This window comes from Zalophus californianus, chromosome 13 (genome assembly GCF_009762305.2).
Source record: "Zalophus californianus isolate mZalCal1 chromosome 13, mZalCal1.pri.v2, whole genome shotgun sequence".
NCBI classification, from domain to species: Eukaryota; Metazoa; Chordata; class Mammalia; order Carnivora; family Otariidae; genus Zalophus; species Zalophus californianus.
Genome location: NC_045607.1, coordinates 92,637,654 through 92,659,097, shown reverse-complemented (window position 1 = coordinate 92,659,097; position 21,444 = coordinate 92,637,654). Strand labels below are relative to the sequence as shown.

Sequence of the window (21,444 nt, the reverse complement as noted above, 5' to 3'; positions counted from 1 at the left end):
AGACAGAGCCGTGAGTTCACAAGAGAGCCCACACACAGATGGTTCTGGAAACTCTGTTCAAGCCTAGGATGGAAGGCTACTTCCCAAAGAGATAGGCCGGCCACCACACGGCCTCGCCGGCACAATGCCGAGTGCAAGGAGCCAGCACGGAAGGCTACCCACCGCACGACGCCGCTTGTTAGACATTCCTGGAAGGTGAGCTCAGGGACCGAGAAGACCAGCAGCCGTGGCTGGTTATGAGTGAAGACAAAGGGAGAGTATGGGACGGGTCTGGTGGGGATGGGACTGTCCCGTGTCCTGACTGTGGTGATGCGTACGCAAATCTACACAAGTACTAAAATTCATAACAGAACTGTACACCAAAGGTCATTTTCACTATTAAGATATAAAAAAAAAAGGGGCGCCTGGGTGGCTCAGTCGTTAAGCGTCTGCCTTCGGCTCAGCTCATGATCCCAGGGCCCTGGGATCGAGCCCCGCATCGGGCTCCCTGCTCAGCGGGAAGCCTGCTTCTCCCTCTCCCACTCCCCCTGCTCGTGTTCCCTCTCTCCCTGTGTCTCTCTCTGTCAAATAAAGTCTTTAAAAAAAAAAAAGATAAAGAGGACCGTAGGCGTACCGCGGAGGGTTGCCTGTTGGGCTCCAGACCACCACAAAGAAGCGGCATCTCAACAGAGCGAGTCAGAGGGATCTTGTAGCTTTCCCAGCACGTGTAAAAGTTATGTGTCTACACTATATTGCCGTCTACTGAGTGTAAAATAAATAGCATTTTGTCTTAAACAAAACACACAGACCTTAATTACAAATACCTTACAGCTAAAACCTGCTAACCACCATCTGAGCGTTCCGTGAGGCGTAAGCACCGATCACAGATCATGTAACAAATACCATAATAAGGAAGAGGGCTGAAATACTGAGAGAATGACCAAAATGTGACACAGAGACCCGAGGTCAGCAAATGCTGTTGGAACAATGACGATGATCGGCGTGCTCAACGCACACCACAAACCCTCTGTTTGTAAAAAGCGCAATAAAGGGTAGCACAGTAAAATGAGGTATGCCTGCGTACAAACTGGATAGAAATGTTTTTTTGTTTTTTTTTAGAGAGGAAGAGAGAGGGGTGGGGAGGGGCAGAGGGAGAGAGAGAGAACATCAAGTAGGCTTCCACTGAGCACGGAGCCCGACACGGGGCTTGATCCCATGACCTCGAGGTCATGACCTGAGCTGAAACCAAGAGTCAGATGCTCAACTGACTGAGCCACCCAGGCGCCCCATGATTGCAATGTTTTAAAAACACTTATTTGTAGCTAGACACAGAAGGACAAATACTTTATAATTCCATCTGTTTGGGGTCCCCCGTGGGGCAACCACACAGGATAGAGAAGTGGGGGGGCGCAGGGGCTGGGGAGGACTGGGGGGGTTAGTGGTTAGTGGGGACAGAGGTTCCCTCTGGGAAGCTGAGAAAGTCCTGTGGACGGACGGCAGTGTTGGCTGCATGACGATGTGGGTGTACTTAATACCACTGAGCTGTACAGTTAATGCTCAGAACGGTCAAGTTTATGTTATGTGTATTTTCTTGCAATAAAACCCTTTATTCTCCATCAGAAAAGCAGATTTACAAAACCCTGTATGTATAAACATAAAACATCAAGAGAGTTGCAAAAACAAGCAGGGAAAGCCTTGCATTGCAGCTTGCCCAGAAGACGCACCGCTGTTGGGTTCGGCCTGCGTCGCGCCAGACCTTCCCTGCGCACGCTGTGCACGTGGGCCCCCTTACGCAGGGGACACGGTCTGCTCCCAGTCTGCTCCTGGTGTCATCGGGAACAAAAGTGAGACTGGTAGTCACTCTGTCCAGCCCTCTGGATTTTTAAAGAGTCGTGCATGCTTTGCTTCCCACAAGAGGCCACCAAAAGCCAAGTAGAACCCATCCCCGGTCTGAACAACCAGCTTGCACTTTTAGCCAGACCTGGGCTGAGCAGAGCCTGAACCAGAACCTCGTTTGGACAGACGGCTACAGAGACCCTGGGCGAATCAGTTGGTGGCAGAAGGGGGGACCCTCTTCCTCCTCTCCTCCTCGAGGGGCCCCCAGGGGTGGGGGCAGGGAGAGAAGGGGCCCAGGCTCCCGATCTAGAACATCCCCAGCACTTTGTGGATGCACGGGCACCAGCTTCTGGGCACCAGTCCTCCCGCCACCCCACCGGCTGCCAAGAAATGTAGCCCCAGTGACGTCCAAATGCAAATCGCAGCTTGTAGACACCTGGCACCGACAAACAGCCCAGATAAACACAATATGACTCATTCACCCGGCCGCGTGTGCAGCAAGCACTTCAGCGAGAATTAACCTCCCTTTAAAACTCCGTGCTGCTTCTGGAGTCAAGAAATCACTGTCATTTTAATCCAAATAAGAACATCGCAAAGATTACTCTGGACATACAAATATAAACCAAGTTGAACGTCTCCACGATCCTAATCACCAGCAGTATTCCCTTGCATGCATGGGCAAGAGAGCCAAAGCAATATTCTCTGTAAACGGCTTCGGTCTCTCCCTTTCCCGGTACTCAGGCCCCTCTCCGTGAAACTTCCTGGCACCGCCCAAGCTTCCAAACACGTGGCCCAGCGTCTGACGCCTATGGTCACTTCATTAGCTTTTCCAAGCTTTACAATTCCAAGAACATGCTGGCTGAGGACGGGGCTGGAAGCACGGAAAATCATCAGGCTTGTTCCCCAAGTCTCCTCCTGACCGACCGGTGTCCTTCAAAGAGGAGAAAACAGAAAGCATTTCTACTCAATTTGCCACGTTCCTCCGGCCAAACCTTTCCACTGTGAAACGTGGGGCTGACACCAGGTCTCAGGTCTGTCCCAGGGGAGCCCCTAGGGGTCCCCACTGTGGAGGCCCCAGATGCCCCGCCAGGCCACCCTGGAAAATTCCAGAAGGCACTTCTGAGAAGAGCAGCTGGAGCATTAGACCCTGTGGGCGGGCCGGGAGCTGCTGTGCTGCTCAGGCACCTGCTGTTGCCACAGGGCCCTGTCCTCCAGCACCAGTACATTCGAACCCCACCCCCAGCGGGCAGGGTCAGGTTCAGGGTGCCCGCAGAGCCCCCCGCCGGTCCTGCAGAAGGACCGAGGCCGGCCATGAGCACCAGAGTAGCTGCACCGCTGGGAAAGGCCGTGCTTCTCAAAAACAGTGAGACGAGAGGCTTCTCGGCACGTCTCCGAGGCCTGGGGCAGGTGGGGCTCACGCCGTGCCCCTGCACGCCCAGCAGCAAGGAGAGGCTATGGGCCCTTGGTACCAGGTGATGCCGCTCTGCGAGCCTCAGCCCGCAGGGAAGCCACGAGACGCACGTCGAGCACTGGGCCCAGAGGACTAATGTTCACTGCTGCCGCCCAACCCCACGGTCATAGCCCTGACGCCTGCCCGCCCCACTGCTGCCCCACTGCGCCCCTCCGAGGTCTGCGACCAGCCCGCTCACTCATCCATTCCTCCTCTGTTCACCTCCAATACCACACCTGGTGGAAACGAGAGAGAGAAACCAACCCCTTCATCGTTTTGGGGAATGCTGGGGCGCCACTCTCTGCTCGCCCCCACGTCTCCACCAAGAGCGTTGTTTTCAAACCCATGCAAATGGTGGGCTGAGCCTGCCCCAGGATACCACACTGCTTTTCTCTGTCTGACTGTGATTATTTATCAGCAACTTAACTGGACAGCCAAGAGGCTTGATAAGAGCATGCCAGGCGCCCAGGAGGCCAGCCTCAGCCATGCATGAAGGGCAGGGACCAGATGGCAGGACCTCGACCCCAGCCAAGGCTTTTTCCCGAAGAGATACCAGGAGGCACAGCACCAAGGCTTTTGGCGAACACACACCTCCTCCAAGTGCAAGCCGGAAGTCAGGCCTGCTCTGGGGGGAGGCTGATAGACTCACCCCCAGAGGCGCCCAGGGAGGCCCTAAGGCCGATACCTGGGGCCAGAGGCCACGGAAACAAAGCTCAGAACCAGGGAGGCCCCAGTGTGGCCAGTGAGTATGGGCTCCTCTTGCATGAGCTCCTAGCACCGTCAGAACGCACGAAATGTCACGTTCCTCCAGGCCAATGCCGGCCCCATGGCGTGTGGGGACAAGCCACAAGTCCTGCCTGCTCGGGGAGCAGTCACCCCTTGTCCTCACACCCCACAAGCAAGCTTGTGTGTTACCTGCATCCTGCCACGGGGCTGAGGCATGTGGGGACGTGGATCGGCCTGGTGGCTAAGTTTACGTATCAACTTGGCTGAACCACTGTGTGGCCAGACATTTGGTCAAGCTATTCCAGAGACTTCTGTGAAGGGCTTTTTTGACTGATGTTAACATTTAAATCAGGAGACTTTGAGTAAAGCCAATCACCCTCGATAATGTGCATGGGCCTCATCTAATCAGTTGAAGGTCTCAGTAGAGAAAATACAGAGCCCCGAGGAGTGGGGATTTGGGGTCTCCACCTGCTGGCCTGCAGATTTCAGACTTGCCAGCCACCCTGATCATGTGAGCCAACGCTTGAAAATACATCTTTCTCTGTGTGTGTGCGTGCACGCACACACACCCTGGTCGGCTCTCCTTCTGTGAAGAACGCTGAGACAATGGGACACAGCTTCTGAGCCGCCACCTGGCCTGGGCCACCCTTGCCTCTGAGCAGAACCTCACCGTGGAGAGAAGGCGGATCCCGTGAGCCCCCGGCGCCCCATAAAGGGATCCAGGGAAAGCCCTGTGTGCAAATGATCAGGGACTCACCACCCAGCGTGTGCAGCATGGGGTCAGGGCACACAGCTGCCTCCCAGGAAGACACTCTGTGTCACGTATGATGTCTCGATGAATTCTCACCCGTGCTTTACCTTTCCAGACAAGCGAGAGACGTGGAGGGGAACGGGGGGGGGGGGGGTGAGTTTAATTAATCATTTGGCTAAAAATACAATTAAGGCGGACGGAAAACAAGTTCCATAAGCCTTCCCCCAGGCAGACGCTCCTCGATCCACGAAGGCCTTCTGGAATGCAGTCCTCGAGGTCTGCTGTGCACTGTTTTCCAGGAACATACATGCACACATGCGCCCACGTGTCTGCACACACACGGCCAATGGCACACATCACCAGGTCCTTTTCCTGGGCCCCACCCTTCGCGGGGGCCAGGCTGACACAGCCGAAGTCTGCCTGAGAGTAGCAGACACGAGGAGCTCTGGACCTGGGGGAACCCCACCCCGAGGGGCCACGGGAAGCAGGCAATGGCCCCCGCTGGTCTCCAAGCTGAGCACATCCGCGTCTGTTCAACCACTTACAGGCAAACTGCCTCCAAACAGGCTGTGCTTTCCCAGAAGACACCTCCATATACCTCTCTGACGTCCACCAAGAGAAGTGGTCAAGGATGCGGTCGACAGGAAAACACCGGAATTTCCACCATGGGGTGAGGGACGCAGGGCCATCACAGAGCCACGTACGGCGTCATGGCCCAGCACTGGGGGGAAGAAGGCGTGACCACGCCTCTGGGAAACCACCCGTGGTCCCGGGTGTGTGCACCTGTACGCACACACGTGTGAGAGGAAAGGCCCGGACTGGAGCTCAGCAACGCAGCGGTCCACGGTGTACCCCTGGGTGCGAGGAGGGGGTGTGCTCGTCCTTCATTCTCCACATAAGAAAAACACCATTAAAATAATGGAAAAGTTAGTCAGCATATCTGACTTCCTGTTCACAATACAGATTCGGCAAGCATTTTTGCAGAAACATGACTTAAAAGAAAAGGCCCCACCAGCAGAGATAAAAACTCACATGAAAAGACAGGAGGCCCTTTCCTGTTTCCCTTCTGAGTCAATGAAAAATTATTTCACCAAGCGGCGAGTTTCCACTGCGCTCTCCCACCTCTATAACTTCCCCCGAGTGCAGACGGCAGCCGTGGTTTCCATTTTCCTGCTGATAAAGCCTCTCTGAAATACATCCTGGAGAAAGTGAAGGCCTGCCAGCCCCCGGCGCCCACCCTGCCCAGCCACCAGCCTCCCTCCCACCCCACACGTGGCTCCCTGGCCTTCCGTGTGCTCCGGCAGGTCGCACAGCCCGTGGACGCCGCCTTAGTTGGAAAAAGCGTCCTTGCATAATTAGGTTAACATCATGGAGTTAGGACGAGATCATCCTGGGTCATCTGCGTGGTCCCTGAATCTACGGACAAGTGTCCTCACCAGAGACACATGGAGGAGAGACCCAGACACAGAGAAGGCAGCCGTCTGAGGATGCAGAGACTGGGCACAAGCGAAGGGATGTTTGGAGCTCCCAGACGCTGGAAGAGGCAGGAAGGACCCTCCCCTAGGTCCTTGGAGGGAGCATGGTCCTGCCCATGCCTTGATTTTGGATTTCTGGCCCCGGAACTGGGAGGGTGTCAATTCTTGTTCTCGAAGCCACCACATTCACGATGCCCTGTTACAGCAGCCTGGGGAATCACCTGCGTGCGCACTTCAGGTGTGAGCACCCTTCCTTCCCTGTCAGTTTACCAGAAGGCAGGAAGGCCTCCCTGCTGTGCAGACCGTGAAACATGAGGGACGAACGCAGGGAGTCATGTTCATGGCACCTGTCGGGGCCACACTGTGCGGTTCCATTCAGCACCCGTGCCCCAGGCCACCCGCCCCACCCCAAGCCACCGCCCTCTCTCCGGCCACTACGCGGCATAATGAACTACCCCAGACTCTGGGCGATGTGCTTACCATGCTCGCGGTTCCGTGGGTCAGGAGTCCCAACATCCTGGCTCCAAGTCGGGGGCCCTGGCTGGGGGACCCAAGGGCCAAGGGCGGCAATCACGGGCAGGCCGGTCCCCTCCCACGCCAGGCCCTGGCAGGGAGCACGCGGAGACCAGGACTGCCGGCTGCAGGGCCCGTGTGGCCGTCCGGGGGCTCGGGCCCCCTCACAGCATGGCGGCCACAGGGCCATCAGCCCCTTACTTGGCATCTCAGGGCTCCAGGCTCCAAGTGGGCACGAGGCCACCTGCCCCACGGGGAGGACAGACACAGCATCTCGGTGGATTTACAACCACAGCCTTTCTCCCCACGCAGCTCTCGGCTGTCTCTTAGGCATTCTTCCGTGCACCATCACTGGCCACATTATAACGGCCCGGGAGGAAACCAAGCCAACTGCATGGCAGGCACAGAAACTGTGGTGCACAGTGCGGGCTGGGAGGTGGGCAACACCACACAGGAGCAAGGGACACCCGGGGTGCGTGCTGCAGAAGCCAGGCTGCACGAAGGGAAACCCAGCTCGACGGCCCCTCTGCGGAGACCAGCTGGGAGCGGGGAGCTCAGGGGAGCAGGGCGCTCGGGGCACGGGGCTGAGGGTGCTCTGGGCACCACACGAGGGGCTCCTCCACTGGAGAGCAAAGACAAGCTGTGTGCACGTTACTGTAGAACAAGCAAACATCTCCCCAAGGAAGGAAGAGGGAGAGAGAGAGAGAGAGAAACAGGACGGCCTGAGGTCTCTGCTGGCCACTGCAGCTGCTCTGTTGGTCGTGCCCTTCCCTTGCATTTTAAGTCAGAAAGGAAGTGGGGACAGGCCACCCCCAAGCTGGGCAGGGACCCACCACGAAGCAGCAGGAGTGGCCGTGGGCAGGGGCCTCAGCTGGTGGAAGCCACTGGGATGCACTCTCCCGCCACGGCGCTCACAAGGCAAGTGACCGTCTGTCTGCTGGCACTTCTATGTCCTGCTGCCCCAGAACAGGACGCCCGGCGTGAGGTCACACGTGGGTCACTCTGTGGGTGAGGACAACCATGACACCACAGGTTGCAGCCCCATTTCCTTCCGGAGACGCGTCCCCTTCGGCTCTGAGCAGACAGGCACCTGCACCTCCGAGGCGCAGAGACCCGCAGGGCGTTCACCAGCATCGCCCCACCTCCGACGTCCCAGGGAAGCACCCCATGCTCCATGGCAGCCTCGGGCCGTGGCCACGCCGCCGGCAGACACGCTTTCAGAGGCCATGTCTGTGTCCCAGGAGCTAGGCTCCTGCTCTTCGCGCTGCCCAGCAGTCGGGGCACCGGCGGTGGGCAGTGAATGGAGCTGTGTTTCCCATCTGGTTCGACTGCCCTGCTGCCTCCTCTCTGACCGGGATGAGGGGTGGCATTCCTCCTGGTTCTCCCTCGTTTTGGAAATAAGGTGACAGTGCAGAGCTGGTCACCCACTGCACAAAGAGACCTGCTCCCTGGACACGGTGCTCACTCTCCTGCTCACGGCAAGCCCACGCCCCTGGCTCAGGCAGTCTCAGGTGGGCACTGCAGGTGACAGGGACCTGCCTTTCCCTGAAGGCTGCTCTCCAGGACCTTGGCCCTCAGTATCTATTTTTAAAAATCACATTCCCAGGGTGGTCTTATCCACTATGCCAGGGGACTGTGGGCCCCCACACAGAAGGCCCGAGGGAGCCAGCAGACTTTGTAGGATCCCACATTTGAAACCCAAGCCACTCCCTTGGGTTTCAAAGACATGCCAGCCATCCAGTTCTGCCTGCTCAGCTCAGGGACTCTGCTGTGACCCAGTTTCCCAGCCCTGTGGCTCCTGAGCATGCAGTCCCATGGTGGGCTGTGGCCCCTTGTGCTCCAGGCCCCACCTCATCCTGGCCACAGACAGAGAGAAACCAAGAAGGAGGGAGTCTCAGGCACGAGAATATGAAATACACAGCTTGCATCCTGCCAAAGTGTTAAAACATCCATGCAGTAACACACAGAGCCAAACATCAAAGAGGGGTGTTTTTCAAACTGGGGGGTGAATAGAAACAACTTTTAAATTAGATGCAATTGAACACATACCAAAAGTACTGTGTGTAGCTAGGGGTGAGTGCTCTGTTGAGGAAAACTTTGGCTTTAGGGGTGTGTGTACGCATGTGTGTGCACACATATGTGTGTGTACATGTGTGCATATGTGCACGAGTACTATGTGCGTACAGGCGTGCATGCATATGTGCATGTGTGCTGTGTGCATGCACGCCTGTGCGCATGTGTGCGTGCATATGTGCATGTGCGCTGTGTGCACATGCACGCCTGTGCGCACGTGTGTGCGTGCATATATGCATGCGTGCGCAGGCACGCCTGTGCGCACGTGTGCACGCACATATGTGAATGTGCGCTGTGCGTGCATGCACGCCTGTGTGCACGTGTGTGCACGCATACGCACACACACCCATGTGCACTGGTCACCATATAAAATGCACGTCTTACCCGTGAGACACTCTCAGGGTTGGAAAGCAGCCAGGCTTCCTGATTGCGGTGAAGTTTTAATATTCTAATAAAAAGTTTTTGAAAATATTATAAATGCACTGAAACCTCTCTAAAGCTTGTTTTTGCACACGACACAAATCCACGCGCATCCCAGGTCCACGCTCACCAACAAGGGATCTGTCACTGTCCTACCCCTTAATCATGCGGCCCCCGCCGGCTGACCCCATGGCCCACCGGGCAGGGCGAAGGTGACAGGCCAAGGCGGGAGGAGAGCCTGCACCCACTGCCCGCCCCGCAGCCCACCTGTCCTGAGCGCCCACGGCCCCACACGCTCCCGCTCCAGGAGCTGGCCCTCACCCACGTGGGAGGGGCCGAGGCGGCTGCCCTACTTCCCTCAGCATGTTTTCCACTTAAAAGCACAACAGACAGTAAAACACCCACCTGCTTGTCAAGCACGGCAGGTATGAGAGGCCTCAGAGACTGGGCCGGGCTCTCGGGACATCCGTGTATGTGCGTGTGTGTGCGCCCATGTGCTCTAGAGAGCTCGGACACGGGAGACAAGCACCAGGGACCCCACGGGAGCCATGTCGACACCCATCACGCACCCACGGCTCCAGGGCTGTGGGTCAAGGAACAGGGACGGTGAAAGATCCCTTGTTGCCAAACACGGAGCTGGGACACGCACGTGGAATTCAGTGTCCAGGTTAAAGCCAAGCTTTAGGGAGCCTTCGGTGCAGATACAGTATTTTCGAAAGCACCGTCTATTCCTTCCCGGGTAAACACAGGCCCTCACGGTGCCCAAGGCCTCAGCAACAAGAGCCAGAGGGCACAAGGAAGTCTGCAGGGTTAAGGAAATTTTCCATATCCTGATTTGGTGGTGGTTTCATGACTGCATCAGAACTCACAGGGCAGGGCCTTACGCGGGGCGACTTCTGCTGTAGACAGACTATTTGTCAGTAAACCGGACTTAACAACACAAACCGCCCCCCAGCAGAGCAGGCTTTGTCCCCCGCTCCGCTGCACTCTAGGGTCAGGCACGTCCTGAGCACCCTCCATAGCCGCGGGCTCCACCAAGGCGGCCACGGAGCCCAACGCCCTCGCCAAGGCTGCCGCCTGCTGGCCTCCTCCAGACAGAGCCCGCGCTCAGACTGAGGGTCCCACATCCTGCTCTGCTCTCTCAGATCAGATCTGCCTTCTCCTGCGCTGGGACACCTGCGGGACACCGGGAAGCACAGCCCAATCCCTCCCTCCTCCACCTGGAAGGTTCTCAAGTCTGGCGGAAGGTTAGAATAACCTGAGCAGCTTGTCAAAACCACTGGTCTGTGTCCTCCCTCCCACCCGGGGATCGGATGGCTGGGGCGCCAGGCACTGGAAGACTCCAGGCTCAGAACGAAAGAGGGAACGTCATGCAGATCCTACAGACGTTAAAGTATAATAAAGGAATATTATGCGGCAACTTTATTCCAACACGTTGGACAACTTAGAGGAAATGGACAGATTCCTGGAACACACAAAACACCAGGACCGACCTACAGAAAATTTTCGTAGCCCTATGTCAAGACACTGAGTTCTTACTTGAAAACCTCCCCATAAAGAACACCCCAGATGGCTTCACTAGTAAATTCTATCACACACCTAGGGAAGAAACAAAATGCTCCCACACAAGCTCTCTTTTTAAAAAAATAATAAAGGGGCACCTGGGTGGCTCAGTCGGTTGAGCATCTGACTCCTGATTTCAGCTCAGGTCATGTCGGCCTCTGCACTCAGTAGAGTCTGCTTGAGATTCTCCCTCCGCCCCTCCCTCAGCTCACAAGCTCTTGTGCGTGCTCTCTCTAAATTAGGTAAATAAATCTTTAAAAAAATAATAAATACATACTTCCCAAATCATTGTGTGGGGCCAACATTACCCTGATACCGAAAGCAGACAGATACAAGAAAAGAACACAGTACCTTTCATGAATACAGTTATAAACGTCCCTCACAAAACTGTACCAAATTAAATCTAGCAATATGTAGGAAAAATAATACTTCACGACCATCTGGAGTCTGGGCTACCAATGCAAGGCTGTTTAACATGCAAAAATTAATCAGCATAATTCACCATACTTAGGAAAAAGAAAGAAAAATCATACAATCATCTCCATAGATACAGAAAAAGCATATGACAAAATTCAACATCCATTTACGATAAAAACTCTCAGCAAAAGGCATCCACATAAAATCTTCACCTAACATCGTATTTCGTGAAAAAGCATAAAGTTCTTTCTTCCTATGATTGGGAACAGGCAAGAATGTCCACTTTTACCACTTGGGTGAAACAGCGTACTGAAGGTCCCAGACAAGAGAATGAAGGAGAAAAAGACACAGCATTCCAGTTGGAAAGAAGAAGTAAATGGTCCCTATTCACAACTGTCAGGATTATCTATGTGCAAAATCTTAAGGGGTTACAGGAAAAGCTACTCAAACAAATAAGTAAACTTAGAAAGGTCACAGAATAAACAAGCAATAAAAAAAATCAATTGTAAACACTCACAATAAATTGCACAGTAAGACTTTAAGAAATCCATTCATAACATTAAAAAACATGAAGTACTTATGAATACATCTGACAAAATATGTATAAAACCTCTATGTGGGCCTCTGTACGTCACCACTAGGAGACATGGGGGAGATGGTCGTGGATGGGGGGATGGCCCACCTCGTTGGCTGACAGACTCAGTGCTGTGAAGATGTCAATTCTCTCCAAATTGATTTAAGGAGTTGATGTGATCCCAGTCAAAAATCCAAGCAAGTGTTTTTATAGAAGTTGACAAGAGGATTTTAAATTCATATGGAAATGCAAAGAGTCTAGACTAGACAAAACCATCTAGAAACAAAGCTCAGTTGGGAGGCTCACACTACCTAACTTCAAGACTTTTCATAAGGCAACAGTTATGGAGACACAGAGGTTGGGGGGCCGACAAGGAACAATCCAGAATGGGCCAGAATCAAGTCCAGAAACAGAGCCACACCGATAAGCTCGGGTACTACATCATCCAAACATGATGCCGAGAGAATCCAACGGTAAGAACTGTGTCTTTAAACCAACGGTACTAGAACTGATTATCTAATATGGAAAACAATGAACCTCAATCCTCGGCATTTTCCAGTTAAAAACGAACTCAAAATGGACAACAGATCTCAACAAAATGGATAAAAACCATTAACGTTTTCAGAAGAAAACACAGGAGAAAAATCTCCATGACTCTAGGCCTTAGGCAAAAATTTCGTAAACAGGACACAAAAAGCACAAACGGCTAAAAACAGTCGATAAAACGGTATTGAATCAGAACCGAAAACATCTGCCCTTTGAAAGATGTCATTAATCAAATAAAAAGGCGGCCACAGACAGGGAAAATATTTGCAACATATCTGAATCCGGAACACGTGAACAGCTCTCAGAACCCAAATATAAGAAGACAACCCCATTCAAACGTGGGCAGAAGATCTGAACAGGTACTTCACAGAATATTTACATATAAACCCAGGAAAAGCTGCTCAACTAAAATCTCGGGGATACAGCACATAACACATTTAGAAGAGCTAAAATTAAAGACGGTGACAGCAAGTGACAGCAAGGCTGGGAAACTGTCCTCTCACACGTCAGCACGGGAACGGGGAATGATCCAAGCTCCGTGGAAAACAGTCTGCCTGTTTCTCAGAAAGTTAAATAACAGACGCTTACTGCATACCCTACAGGTGCACTCGTTCGCAGCTACCCAGGAGGAGGAAAACCCACTTCCACACCAAGATGCGCACATGAACGCACACGCTTTTTACCGCTTTTTAAAAAATCTTTTTTTAAAGATTTGTTTATTTACTTGAGAGAGAGGGAGACGTCAAGCACCGGGGGGTGGGGGGAGCTGCAGAGGGAGAGGGAGAAGCAGGCTCCCCCTGGAGCAGGGAGTCCCATGCTGGACTTGGGAGACCAGGACCCCGAGATCACGACCTGAGCCAGAGGAAGACTGAGCCACCCAGGAGCCCTGCTTCATACCACTTATTATAAAACACGCACAAGGTAACATTTCCATGTTAAAGCGTACCATGTGGTGACACAGTACGTTCCCAGCGCCGTGCAAACAAGACCAGGATGCAGCTCCAGAGCCCTTTCTTTGCCCCAAAAGGAAACCCCACTCGCATGAACTCCCCCCAACCCCTCCCCCAGCCACACGCCCCCTGACCGCTTCCGGTCTCCGCGGACCCGTCTATTCCAGACATTTCACGTAGACGGAATCACACAATATGTCCCTGCTCAGTTAGCACAATGTTTCCCAGGGGCATCTGCGATGTAGCATGTCAGCGCTTTGTCCCGGTGTGGCGGGACACGTCCGCCCAGCCATTCATCCACCGCGGACACCTGCGTGGCTCCCAACTCACGGCTGTTGCTGCGTGTGCATCTGTGAACAGTCCCGCACAGCATTTGGCTCAAATGCCGGTCTTCGGCTCTTCTGGGCAGATATCCCGGGGGGGCTGCGGGGTCCCAGGGCCATCCTACACGGAAGTCCTTGAGGACTCCCCTTCACCTGCAGGCCACGCCTTCCTTCACAGACCTGCTCTCAGCCAGTGGCCAGGTGCCCCGGGACGAACTCACTGTCCTACACAAGACCCAGGTCCTCCCTGGTGGCCCGGGCCCACCTGTGGCAGATGCCAAGTCACAGCCAGAGGGAATGTTCACAGTCCCCCTGCGGCCACACAGCCCCAGGACGGGGCCCCACTTCCAGCCTCGGTTTCGGGGCAGAGCCGCCCCGCAGTGGACCTGCCCCTCTCCCTTCTTCTGCCCAGCACTGTCAGACGGCAGCCCACCCTGCCCAGGCACCCGGTGGACAGCTCTCCAGCGCCCCCGGTGCCCACCACCCGTGAGCTCCCGCCTGTGCCGCCACAGCGCCCTCTGGCACCCCGGCCCCTCCTGTGCATAGACCCCGGGCAGGGGGGTGGGGTGGCGAGCAGGGGTGCAGTGCACGCAGGCTGCAGGCCACACTGCGAGTTGGTGGGGAGACCCCCCCGGGGCCGGCCGGCTCCCCCACCTGGAGGACTCCGGCAAGAGCCACCTCCCCACTGCCTTCACGGCTTGTCCCTCCCTTCAGGACCCAGACCCCGACATCACCCTGGCTGCCCCCCACCCCACTGACCGGGCCCCCCCGCAAGGCCAGCTCGCAAAACAGGGGCCGCAGACCCCCCTCCCTGCCTCCTGAGCTCTTGGCCGAACACGCCCCCATGCCACCTCAGCCGGCCAGCCTCCTCCGGGTGGCTGGGGTCAGCTCTGAGCCCTCACCGCACGGGACGCCCCGGCTGGGCGGCCTTCCTCCGGCCTCACCGGCCACCGCTCACGGTCCCTCGGGTGTCCTCTCCTCTCCCTACCTCTGGCTGTCCCGTGCTGACTCGCAGCTTTTAAAAGCTTCATCCCTGGGCGCGCCAGCGTGGCGCCGTGGGTCGAGCGTCCGACTCGAGGTTTCGGCTCAGGGCAGAATCTCAGGGTCATGAGGCTGAGCCCCACGTTGGGCTCCCCGCTCAGCGTCGTGTCTGCTTGGGATTCTCTCTCTCTGCCTCTGCCCCTACCCGCTCCCCGTCTGCGTGTGCGTGCTCACACTCCCGCTCTCGTGCTCTCTCAAAATAATAAAATCAAACAAAATACAGGATAAAAGCTCCATCTCTGCCCCAGCAGCGGGCTGACACCCCAGCCTCGCCAGCCCACAAGCTCTTCACACCTGCACGTGGACGGCGCGGGCTCACAGGCACGACCGGGAGAGCGGCCATCCTCCCTGACTCCCCACAAGGGCTCGCCCGCGACGGCCCCACCTCGGGGTGATCCAGTTGCACCCTGCGTCCGGTCGTCTGAGCCTGAGTCTCGGGGTCCCCCTGGCCTCCTCTGTTGCTGCACCGCCCATGAGCCGCCATGTTTCCCACACATGGGGACGTGGCCCGACCCCAGCGCCCCTCCCGCCCTCTGGCCACCTGACTTCGAATCCCAAACACGCCACCACGGCCCCGCGTGGGACAGAGCCTGACTTCTCTCCCCTCGTCGGCCGGCCCTCTCCCTCAGCCTGGCGGGAGCGCCCCGCGGGCCCGGCCCTCAGCGCCTCGGCTTCTTGTTGTGATGGGCGCTCGGCACACCGCCGCCAGGGGAAGTCCTCCATTCGGCGGACGAATGTGTGAGGGGCTGGTGGGCCCCCCATGAGGGGAGACGTCATGCTCTGGTCCCGAGCGACGGCAGGCGGCTCTCGCCCCGCAGACCTGCAGCCTGGACCACGGGCTCGGAGCAGCGCCACCGGGGGCGGGCCCCTCCCTCGCCACATAGAGGACACGCGGTGCGGGCGCCTAAGCGTGTGGGCAGAGCACCCACCTCAACACACACGGGGCAGAGCCAAACACCACCCGAATGCGGGATCAGAGCAAATTCTACTCCGGTGGTTAAAGCTCCTAGAATGTCTTGCACTAGGCAAATAAGGGGAAAAACCCTTAGGATCCCAAGCCATTTGTGCTTTCCACTTGGCAGACTCACCATCTTTACGCTTTTTGGTTAGTGAAGTGACTTAACATACCCTCTACTAAGAGAAAACAGAAACAAAGCCAGCACAGAGAATGAGTGGACCTGCCCACGGGGCTGCACCGCCACCCGCCGGGGGACCCTGCCAGCCAAGGCTCTGGACAAGGTTGCGTTTGCTCTTGGGCCACAGAGGGGGACATGCCTCTCCACCTGAACCAGGACCGGGGTGGGTCTGAGCTGAGGCCCCCCCACCGCCCCAGGCCCCAGGCCCCAGGAGAGCACAGACGACCTCTACCAAGGTCTGGCCTCGCTGGGCGACATGCTGGCGTTCGAGGCTCAGGGTCTGGGGTTGGTCTCCTTGGCTGCCGAGGGCAAGGTGCCCATGTCTGTGTCCTCACGGCCCACAGAGCATTTGCTCAGAGGGCCAGTGACTGCTAACTCCAGAGCGCCTCACGTAAACCACATCATCCCTAGTATGGTGTGCAGGAGCACGGATTTCTACAAATCAAGTCCTGTTCGTAATAAATTTAGATGTAGAAACTTGGAGTATTTAGAATAGAATATTGTATTACCTAATGGAGAAACCCTTCTTAAACATTAATTTTCAGACTAAAAAAAAAAAACCAATTCCATTACAAAAGCAACTAACTGAACAGAAGTACATAGAAGGGAAAAAAGTAGTTCCCCTTCCTCTTTCATCCCTTCCTTTGTTCTTCCCCCAATACATATGCACACTTCCTCCTCCAACACACACGCACACACACATGCACAGCATACGCACACTCATATGCACACATACACGCATGTATGCACACAGCACACACACACACGCACACACAGGTATACACACACAGCACATATACATACACGCACAAACATACACAGCACACACACATGCACACACGCACACACACAGATATACAGAGAGCACATATACACACACGCACAAACATACACAGCATGCACACACACAGCACACACACACACATGCACACAGGTATACACACACAGCACATATACATACACGCAAACATACACAGCACACACACATGCACACACGCACACACACAGATATACACAGAGCACATATACACACAAACATACATAGCATGCGCGCGCACATGCACACACACACAGCACACACACAGCACGTATACACACACGCACACTTACACAGCACACACACACATACATATGCATACATGCACACATGTGCACGCACACACACACACACACACACACACACACCCTAGGGCCTGGAGCAGCTCCTGCTGTCCACAGCGGGCACTCCACAATTATCTGTTGAACAAACACTATGTGCCTGTCGAGGTTGCTTTTGACATGTACGCACACGAAAACCGGCTCCTTCTATACATTCTCCATGAAGAAGCAGTGGTTTCACTTCATGTTTTGGCACTTCTTTTGAAGGAAACCTCTGCACTGTGTCATGAGCTGAAGGACCTCTGGCATGTTTCTGGGAGGGGACATGCGGTTCTTAGGTTACGGTACACTTTTTATCATGGAGTATTTTGAAAATAAACGAAGTGGACAGAACTGAATAATGAGGGTTAACGAGGTACTCTCCCCCAGACCCAACCACCCCTGGACAAGGCCACCCCTCCCAACCCAACCACCTCCCACCTGCTGACGCGAACCAGGCCCCAAATGCTCTCTTGCTTCCTCTGCACACCCTCCCATGTCCATGGCTCACAGGTCATTTCAGCATGACCACAACACTGCTATTAAGGAATATGACCATTCTTTTAAAATCATCATTTGCATAACAAATATCAACTGTCTCATGAACACCATAATTTTTTAAAAGAATGATTCTTGAGGCAAATCAAGTGCTGGTCTGACTGCATTTTGTCCAGAGCCCGCAGTCCCGGGGAGGTGCTCAGAAGTGGCCCAGGCAGAGGGTGCAGTTTGCGCCCTCATGGACAGCATCTGAGGCTTTTAGACCACAGAAGGGTCCCCACCCCACTGGAGGCACACCCAGACTTTGGATGCCCCAGGCTGCTTCAAAGCCCCCGAGTGGCAGCCGGCGCAGGGAGCCGGCCCTGGCACGGCGCTCGGGGAGGTCAGGCAAGCTGAAAGTGAGCCACTCAAGGAACTGGGATGGGCTACTTGCTCAGCCCCAAAATCACCTTAATTGTTGTGCCAACAAACGCCACCCCCTCTCCAGGCAAAGGCCGACTACGCACCCTCCCGAATCAGCAGGTATTTCCTCCTACTAAATCCTCGCTTCCCCGTGTCACCCCCACCAACAACGGGCAGCCTGGAAATTGCTGCGAGCTGAGCCCCGGTTCCACTGCCAACGAGCCTGCCTGACCGGCCCTGCTCTCAGGCGACGCCCCAAGACGTCCCCAGATGGCCCCAGCCTGGTGGTGTGGGGGCAGACCCAAGACCGAGGCAGAGGGGACCTCCCCCCCCCACCCCGGCGCCCCCATCCCTTCTGTTCGGCCATTTTCCTTCTTCTAGTCTCCCTTCTGCCATGGTGATGGGGCCAGAGAGAAGCAACTGCTCCCAGCTGGGAACTGCGAAGCCGGTGGCCTTTCTCCCAGCACCAACCCCTATCAGCCGACAGCAAATTCATCTGTAGGGTTTTGCATGGCCAGCTTCACCGCTCAGCCACTTAACAGACTACCACTGCTGCTCCCGGAAGAGCCGGGGGGCGTGGGGGTGCTCGGAGCTCCTGCCGGCCACCTCACCTCCCGGCAGCTCTTCCAACCAAGCAAATTCTTAGACGAAGAGGAAAGTCACTGTAAATTATGGAACAATCGGGAAGCGAATCCCTGGCCACAGCAGCAGGGGCCTACCCCAGCCAGCAGTGGGGATGCCTGGGGACCAGGGTCCCAGCTGCCGACCGGGGGGCTCTGGTCCCAGACTCACCACTCAGGACACGGCGTCAGGAGAAGGCTCTGCAGCCACCCTCCCAGCCCTGCCTGTTCCTCCCTCAACACCAGAAATGGGACCCAGAGGGAGGGGACGGAGGCCTGGGCCCGTCCACACTGGGTGTGGAAGAGGCAGAGGACCCACGATCTTTGCAATGCGTTATTGATTTTGCTATGGGCTGGCACTGGAGCCGGCCATTAGCATGCACTCCCAAGACTGGCCTAGACATCCCTGCCTGGTGTGGGGAAGGCCCTCAAGATGAAATCTGCCTCAGATAACCCACATGGCGGGGATCACAAGGGAATGATGTCATTAAGGTCATCTCCCTGCCTCCCCTCACCCCACCGCCCCGTGCCCCAGAGCCGCTGGAGAGCTGTGCAGCGTGGCCTTGCACCCCACACCCCAGTTCGGGTGTGTGCACTGCCCGCCAGGGCCTGAGCAAGGCCAGCAGGCCACCCCAGTCACCAGGGGAGGGGGCTCTGCAAAGTTGCATTTTCCAACAGAAAATGCTAGTCTGGGCAGAGGGTGGGCAGAGGAACTCAACAGCACTATTTCAGAGGCAAACAGATGGCAAAGCTCATCGTGGGGAGTCGGTCAGCCCCCCCACCCCCAGCTCACGGTCCTGCAACGGAGTGGTAGAGCAGAGCTACCTCCCATTGTCACTGAGGAGCTTTCCTTCCTTCCATTCATTCACCTGCTGCGTGTACCACAGACACTTCCAGCCTGAAGCGAGGGTCTGGCTCCCCGAGGGCCAGTCCTTGGCCACAGAAACAGCCAGTGAGTCCCTCACCATCCCCTCAATCCTGAGGCTTTATCCCTGGTAGCACACGGTGCCTGGAGTACTCAGAGCAGGCCGGCTTTATTCTTCTCTATTTTTGCAGACGATGTGCATAGACACCAACCGTTCAAGTGACAATTGGGGCATTATCTCCACCAGAATCCTGGCCCCAGCGCTGGCTGAGGCAGCCTGTTTCTGGGACACAGTAAACACTCCCAAATAACGGTGCCCAAGCCACCAGCAGGCTGGCCCCAGGCCTGGGCAGATATGAGGTGACAGCCCACGATGTCACTTCACCGCCGGCAAAGGAAACTTCCGCTCCGTGGCGCCTGGTGGACTTGAATAGACTCGGGAACAGGGGGGCCAGCTGCTTGGCCACAGCCCCAGGTCGGGCCTGGCCTGCAGCGGTCGGGCCTGGCCTACAGCGGCCTGGCCACCCACGGGCCTGGCCATGCTCAAGGTAAGGGGAGGCTTTTAAAAACAAAAGCAGAGCAACTTTGGGAGGCACAGGGCTGGAGAGCAGGGCCCAGCCCCTGACAACAGGCCTCATTTTCCGTGAACTGCCCACCTACAGACTCACACGCACCCCCCGCACCCCAACACTAAGTCCAATAAACGAAGACAACGACCACCACCCAACTCTCCTTTCCATGTGTGCACTGGCAAAACCCCAGGGGATTCGGCTCCCCGCCGCTCACTAGGCGGCTGCAACAGGTGCAGCCCCAGCTAAAGCTGCTGACTCCCCTTGGCTGTTCTAGAATCACGCAGCGGAAACCCTGAAGGAAGCCGAGGCCTGCAGCACTCACCGCCAGGGCCCTGACCTGCCCCACCTGTCTGAGTACGCGCCTCCGGTCGGGCGCACTGGGGCCGCGGCCTCCGGACCGAAATAGAAGCCCGCGGAGCCCGGCGAGGCCCAAGTGGCCGGAGCCGGCGCGGGCCCAATGGCCAGGGGCGCGGCGGGCCTGGTCTGAGCGCCGCCCCCGCTCGCAGCCCCGATCGGCTGCGCGCCCTGCGCCCCCGGAGCCACCTGCGCGCCGGGCCCGGAGGGTGCTCGGGAGGGGAGGGGTCCCGAAGGTCCTGGGAGGGGCCCGGGGCTCTCAGGCGGAGACTCTGGGAGGGTCCAAGGAAGGGACTCCGGGGAGGGTCCGGGGGTCCGGGGAGGAGTCAGGGGGGCTCCGGGGCGGAGACTCCGGGAGGGTCTGGCGGGGTGGAGGCTCCGGGGGACTATCGGGGGCCCGGGGTCTCTAGGAGGGTCCCGCCGCCCCCGCGCACCTGCCGGGCCCGCGCGCTCCCGCCGCCCGCCGGCCCTTACCTGGCGTGGCGCGTCCTGGCTGCGCGTCTCGGCAGTGCCCGGCCGGGCGAGCGCGGGCGCAGGAATGGCGGCGGCGGCGGCGGCGGCGGCGGGCGGGGCGGGGCGGGGCGGGGGCTGCGGGCCGGTTCGGGCCGGGCTCGGAGGGGCGGCGAGGCCCGGCGGCGCGGGGATGCTGCGGCGCGCGAAGGCGCGGAGGCCGGCGCGGGAGGGAGGGCGCGGGGCGGTGCGCAGGCCCCTCCTCCGCTCCCCGCCTCCCCTTCCCCCCGCCGCCTCCTCCCCGCCCCGACTCCCCGTCAGACTCCTCCTCCCCCGCGTCTCGTTCCCTCCCCTTTGCCCTCCCCTCTCTTCACCTTCCTCCACTGCTCCTCTCCCTCCGCCCGCCTCCCCTCTCTGCCTCCCTCCTCCTCGCCCCGCAGGGCCCCGGAGGCTGCCCCTGCCCTGGCCAGGCCTCTGCTGGGTCCAGCACCAGTTCCGACGAAGGGCCCGGTTACCCCCCTTCCTCACCACCTGCTAATGGACCAGCTTGTGCTTTCTGGGAGCCTGGGCTGACCGCACCCTTTCCAGGCCCCCCAAATCCCCAAGGTCTCCTGCGCCCCCAGGCTCTCTTGCCAACTCTGCTGGGAACCTGCCCAGCACAAATGTGTGGACTGACCCTGTGGGCTCCCAGGATGGTTGTTCCTTTGCTTCTTAGTAAGTCTGACTTCGGGCAAGAACATTCCAAACAGACCCCCTGCATTTTCCCAGAGTGA

The 21,444-nt window shown here is 57.0% G+C and overlaps 1 protein-coding gene across 1 annotated transcript in view; it reads right to left on the bottom strand.

Moving 5' to 3' along the window:
- The window catches only part of SEMA4D (semaphorin 4D), a 93,931-nt gene extending 73,139 nt beyond the window's left edge, over window positions 1-20,792 (bottom strand). Inside the window, exon 1 of the mRNA XM_027614579.1 lies at window positions 20,696-20,792. The gene's annotated coding sequence lies outside the window, so the exon portion shown is untranslated. The remainder of the gene's footprint in view (window positions 1-20,695) is intronic.
- Window positions 20,793-21,444: the final 652 nt, after the last annotated feature.